The sequence below is a fragment of the Mustelus asterias genome, chromosome 8 (genome assembly GCF_964213995.1).
Source record: "Mustelus asterias chromosome 8, sMusAst1.hap1.1, whole genome shotgun sequence".
Lineage (NCBI taxonomy): Eukaryota > Metazoa > Chordata > Chondrichthyes > Carcharhiniformes > Triakidae > Mustelus > Mustelus asterias.
Window position 1 is genome coordinate 100,368,093 of NC_135808.1, and position 6,899 is coordinate 100,374,991.

The window sequence follows — 6,899 nt, forward strand, 5'->3', positions numbered from 1 at the left end:
AAGGTATAATCTTTAATGTCAATTCAGGTTGAGGTTTTATTTTTCTACATTTTAACCCTTGGCATTAACATCAGACAGTTCGGGTGATGGGTTTTGGCTGCCCTGCTTAAGGGACAGATTATTTTGTCCTCCCCAATGTGTTATTTTGCCCACAAACATTTATATTTTTAAGAACGCGGAGTAGGAAAACGAAATGCCAGCCATGTTGTAGGTGGCTTTTGACAAGTCAAACATTCAGGGTAAATATTAAGGAGATACAGGGAATAATTTCTTTCAAACGGGTGTGGGTGACATTGGGCGGAGGAAAAAAAAACAAGTGACATTTTTGCCAAATTAATGTCGATATGAAACAAGGTTCCTGACTCCCTCATGTTCCTTCAAACAAACGACCCGATTAACAGAGTGAGAAACTCGTCAAACACTTTCACCTCTAACAGATTCCTCTGTGCAGATTCCTAAGCAAAGCAATGCCCGATTCGAATTGTTTTATTTCGTGGTCATTTATTGACATTCCAGGCATTTATAAACCTGCTTTCCAATAGCCACCTCCAGTTATTTCAAACAAGTCTGAGTCAAGAAGATGTGAATTTTAAAGTTTTTTTGGTGGTGGAACTCTGCCAGAGTTGGCCTGCTTGTGATTTCAAAGTTCCCATAAAGTACCTGTTCTTAGGAATCCAAGCACATGACCCATTTTTGCCAAGCCAATGTGCAGAGGAGACAGAGCAAGCCCTAAATCCATCTCCTTGCTTGCTCCAAAACCAATTTAACTTCAAACTGAATCCAATTCATGATCCCCAGGAGACATACTAGATCCGGGCTGACAAGAACAGGCATTACCCCGATCTCAGATTTGATTCTGTACTTGATCTTAGCCAAAAGGCCAAAAAGCACAATCCACTTAACCCCCAAACTGTCCATCGGTTAAAATGATTGCTTAAAGTCAGTAGGCCGTTAGAGGAAGTGTTGTACATTTATTCCAGTGCTACAAAATAGCTATAAATTTCCGAGCTTTGAGTAGTGTGAGGATGAAATGTTTTCCTCCTCTCCACTGTCTTCTTAGAAGTTCTTTTAAAAAGCTGATTGGAACCCAACATTAACCTATTGTGTTTAAAACCAATCTAGCCTCCAGCGAAAGTCTGTACAAACTGCATGATTGCCTCAGATGTAGATCACTGCCGGTTTCGGTGGTTTGGCCAATGTTAGATCACACTTATTCAATCTATAATACCATATCTAGACTGTCTGACATCGTTCTGGAAAGTGAGGTAGGATATTATGGAGTGAAAGAATTAATTTGGAAATGTGGATACCAGGTAATGATTACAAAGTTATCACATTTAGAAGCTCAACTTGTTTATTTTAAAAAATATGCTCAAAGGAGTTTTTTCATTAAAGTGGGACAATTCTGTTTCAATTCGTTTGCCGGTGGGAGATATCATAGGTCCTGTGCAATACATGTGGTTAACAGGATATCAACTTTAGAAAATAATCAGTGTGACATATTCACTGGAAAATTGATCAAGTGATAATCTGTAGACAATTACGAAAAACGAAAATGGTGTAATCTGTTTCAGTGCTGATTTTCTACAAGTGGTTGACTGACAAGTTTTCCTTAGCTTCTGTCTGGGTTTCAGCAGCATTCCATGATTCAGTGTCTAATATTGTGCAGTCACAGCTAATACTGAGGGAAATATGGCAGCCAATTAGGATACACACAGTAAACAGGATGAATGACTTTATCATTTTTTTTTAGATGTATCAATAGAATTTGTTTTACGTTTCTTTACATCAACATGAATGTGCAGACAGACCTGGTTTTAATATATCATCTGAAATATGGCAACTCCCTTAGGACTGCACTGAAATGCTATTGAAGATTATGTGCTTAAATCCATTCATCAGACATTACATAGGATAAGCAACGCTTTAAGTTAATCAGTATTAAATGAAATGTATTGAATATGCAGATAGGTCATGTTCTTAGTCAGCTGGAGAATTAAATAATAATACTGATAATGATATCAGCAATAATAACTCCTGCTGGTATTGGAGGTATGATAGGAAAGTGTGGGAAGGTTTACTGATAATGTAACTGGACTAGCAATCCAGAGGCCAAGATTAATGCTTTGGGGACATGGTGGAATTCCAATTCAATTGCTTAGAAATGACAGCTAGTCTCAGGTGACCACAAAACTATTATTGATTGTTGTAAAAACCCATCTGGTTCACCAATGTTCTTTGGGGAGGGAAATCTACTGCCCTTACCTGGTCTGGCCTACATGTGACTTCAGATCCATGTGTTCACTCAGTTCAAGGGAAGTTAGGGATAGGCAACAATTAGGACCGTAGAATCCCTACAGTCAATTCATCAAGTCAGCACCAACTCTCTAAAAGAGCATCCTACACAGGCCCACTCCTCATCTCCTTAACCCCACGCATTTACCATGGCCAATCCACCTAATTTATAAATCTTTGGATACTAAGGGACAATTTAGCACGGCCAATCCACCTAACCTGCACATCCTTGGACTGTGGGAAGAAATCGGAGCACCCGGAGGAAACCCACACAGACACAGGGAGAATGTGCAAACTCCACACACACAGTCACCCAAGGCCAGAATTGAAGCCGGGTCCCTGGCGCTATGAGGCAGCGGAGCTAACCACTGTGCCACCGTGCCGCTTGCTGACCTTGCCAGGCAAGAGTACACAGCTAACAAGAAAAGGAGAGAGAAGTAAACAAGTTATGGAAAAGAGTAACAGAGAGTGAGAATGAGAATTGTGACAGAAGTTTGAAGAAAGAAGACAATAAGAGAGAAAAAGGAGAGTAGCAGGAAGGAGCACATGTGGTCATGCCAGTAAAGAGGGAGAATGAACTACAAAAATGTTTGCAGAGTTTACGCTAGAGAAGTGAAGCATAGCAAGTTGTGAAATTTAATTCAATAAACCTGCAGACTAGCATTAAAATGACCATGAAAAGTGCTGGTTTGCTGCAAAGACCCATTGGTTCACTGATGGAACTGATTACCCAATCAGTTTGGGGTGGCACGGTGGCACAGTGGTTAGCACTGCTGCCTCACAGCGCCAGGGACCCAGGTTCAAATCCCGGCTTGGGTCACTTTCTGTGTGGAATTTGCACATTCTCCCTGTGCCTGCGTGGGTTTCCTCCGGGTGCTCCGGTTTCCTCCCACAGTCCGAAAGACGTGCGGGTTAGGTTGATTGGCCATACTAAATTGCCGCTTAGAGTCAGGGGGACTAACTTGGGTAAATGCCTGGGGTTATGAGGATAGGGCCTGGGTGGGATTGTGGTCGGTGCAGACTCGATGGGCCGAATGGCTTCCTTCTGCACTGTAGGATTCTATGATTCTACATTAACTCCCTAATGATGTGGCTGACTTGTAATGTATTTCACATACTCCAATAGTCATTCCAATTTTTGTTCTCTGTGTAATCAGATCTAGGTATCTATTATTCCCAGTGTATTCAGTTTTATTCATTTGTTAACTCCAACTAACCAGTCTAACCTAGCTCTTATTCCTCATATAATCAGTCATATGTATCTGCTATTGTCTGTAATCAGTCCCATGTATTTTTTGTGTTCTATACAAACAGGTCGGTACATCCATCATATTCAATGTAATGAATCCTATGTATCTGTTACTCTATATAATCAGGCCACCCCATTGCTTATCATCCATCTAATTAGTTCCATGCATCTATTATCCTCTGCAATCAGCTCAACAGATGCCCCATTCTGTGCAATTATTGCTGTATCTATCATTTTCCTTGTAATTGCTGTCATTATGTGTCATTATTTTTGTTAGCTATACTACCCTGAATCAAAATTAATATTTGAATTGGGAAATATAAAAAATGTATAATATATACTGTGCAAAATTAACTTGACAGGAAAATGTGCCCAATTAGTTGACTTTAGAAATTGTTATGTAAAAGGATGAGCAATTTCTAAATGTTATTTTCTGATCAGTTTGGTTTCCTCTGCATATGCCAGCAACATCTGTGTGGGGGTTCTTCAGGTGCAATATGTGATTTGGAAAACCGTCATTCATTCATTAATTTTTAAAATTTCGATGATAATTAGGTGGCAGGAGAATGAACTGATTGTGTCAGTTATGCTGTGATTCCTGTTCTGTAATTGCTGTCACATTAGGTCTTGCGGTTATTGTAAATAGATGCCTTCTATTTAGTACAAAATGTTGCCATTCTGCTGGGGTGGATGAACAATGATGAGAAACGTGTTTCTGTTGGTAACTTGCTTAACCTGTGTTGCTAAAAGCGAAGCTGTCCTTTTCTTCTCTTCCTCTTTTGATGCAATGCTCTGTTTTTTTACAGATTGGTTATTTGGACCAACTCCAGATGACGGCAGCAATAAAAGCGATCTGAAATGCATTTCCAGTAACTTGAATGACGTGGATAGCCAACACCAGGGAGGAGATGAGAAACAGGATGAATTGGTGATTTTCATAGAAGATCATTTATATTTGCCCCAGAACACATGAAAGTGGCTGGACTTCCGAAGTGGGGACACGAGGACATGTGAATACGGGATATTTCTTTTTAATTAACAAAATGATCAATGTGAACTGAATCCAGCTTCCTCTTTCTCGCCCTCTCTCATACAGATTAAAGTTGGATATGAGAAGAAGGAAAATATCAATTTTTGCACAGCTGCCCTTAGAGTGTTAAGTGTGAGTGGTGACACTTGTAGCTTTGGATCAATTCACTGAGGACACCTTTTTATATACAAGTATCTTTTGTTGTTGCTCCTTCTCTCCATTCCATGAGATATATCAAAGTCATATCCTTTATTTTCACATCTCGGGGACTAATGTCCCTTTAAAATATCACCCGGAATATGAACTTGACACAATTTTATGATGTTTGCTTAAGGATATTTGAATGAGAATATTATTGGTGTTTCAGAGCGAGATGGAACATGCTGTAGTATTTTTGATTGCATCATTTCATTGAAATTTTTTTATTGGCAGATTTCACCTGAATTATTTTTTAAATAAAAATGCCTAGAAAGTACCATTGATGTAATTTTTTTCCCGAAGGTTTGTCAATGTTAAGGTACTGTAACTGGATACACTGTACATGTGGTCACTGTAATGTTCTGTCTTCAAATTCCGCGTTAAACAATTGACTGAACAATTGACTTCCCCTTCATTGTATTTCTTACTTCTTGGTGTGTCCCTAGACATCAAGTGGCATTTTCGCAAAATCATGCATCCACCTTGCTGTGGAACTGACAGCTTGCAAAAGAATTTCACTGCAAAATGAGTGCGATGACATCTATGCCTGAATTTCAGGCGGATTGAATACTAAGATTCCAATATCATGCCCACATTCTCCAATTTGATTTTGGGGGCGGCACAGTGACACAGTGGTTAGCACTGCTGCCTCACAGCTCCAGGGACCTGGGTTTGATTCCCGGCTTGGGTCACTGTGTGTGTGGAGTTTGCACATTCTCTCTGTGTTTGCGTGGGTTTCCTCCGGGTGCTCCGGTTTCCTCCCACAGTCCAAAGATGTGCAGCTTAGGTTGATTGGGCATGTTAAATTAACTCTAAGTGTCCCGGGATGTGATAGGTTCGAGGGATTAGCAGGGTAACTAAGTGGGAATAGGTCCTGGGTGGGATTGGTGTTGGTGCAGACTCAATGGGCTGAATGGCCTCCTTCTGCACTGTAGGGATTCTATGATTCTAACTATCTACAGCTATCTCTATACTTTGATTGATCCTCCAGTCAGACGCTTGATGTCACTGAATAGTTCAGCAATGATTTAGAGCAATTTACTTGCACCTGATCAGAATATTTCTAACGTTTAACTTGCCACCTGTCCCAATTCTCTATTGAAAAGACCAGAAAACATTGAGCATAAAACTTCTGATCACTCAAATATATTTTGTTTATAAGATGATTCAAAGCTTTTGCACTTTAACATCTCATTGGACTAGGTTTGCATAGTTAAAATACATCTATTTATGGTTCAATTGCAAACTAGAAAACAATGCCAAGAAATTAAAATGCATTTTGCATTTTAGTTCCCTCTGGAGAATTTGTTTGCAGACAGAATCCAGCTCCTGATATTAAATGATGCTCTTACAGACACCTGTCATTTTCACAATGTACAAGAAACAGGATTTCGTGTTAAACAATAAACCTGTTTCCTGAGCTGGCTGAGCTGTGGCTGTTCAATAAATGAGAAGTCTCTGTGTTCTTCTTGAAAGTTAGTTATAGTTTGTCGCCCAGGTGTATAGAACATAAGAACCACTCTGTTTTTTTATTCTTCCACGGGATGTGAGCATCGCTGGAGAGATCAGCATTTATCGCCCATCCTTAATTTCCATTGAGAAGGTGGTTGTGAGCCAAGCTGGGAAAATAATAATCTGGTATAGACTGCATTGTAATACAAAACTGTTCAGGCAGGCTTTTAATTGCTGTTTGTGGGCTTTTAATCTATACGTTACTACAGCTATACTGTGGTATCACAAAAGCTTCTACTTCACAAAATAATTATTTGTTGAAATAGCCAGGCAGCAATATGAAGATTGCCAAAATTAAAGAGAAGATTGCCCTTCTCAGCCTTTTGGCTACGATCAAGTGTAGTATCGACGTCCTGCACTTGGTTGAAGTCATTAGGTTACATTGTGGCTTCATTTGAAGCAATTTTTTAAAGCGGCATCTCGGCCTTTTGGCTAAGATGCAAATATGATCAAGCCTTGGATAAGGTGCAATGCCTACTCCAATCAGCTTGGATCATGTAGATCAAGCCCAAGATGGGAAGTGAGAGGCCTGTCCTGTCAGCTTGGATCGGGAATGTCTCACTTGCTCAGTTACTGAATTGGACTTCGATTGGATCGAATTGGATATATAAACAA

At 39.8% G+C, this 6,899-nt stretch overlaps 1 non-coding gene across 1 annotated transcript; it reads left to right on the forward strand.

Moving 5' to 3' along the window:
* Nucleotides 1-6,591: 6,591 nt before the first annotated feature.
* On the forward strand, nucleotides 6,592-6,790 carry LOC144498066 (U2 spliceosomal RNA). The gene has a single exon (XR_013498630.1). It is a non-coding gene; the product is annotated as a U2 spliceosomal RNA (small nuclear RNA).
* Nucleotides 6,791-6,899: the final 109 nt, after the last annotated feature.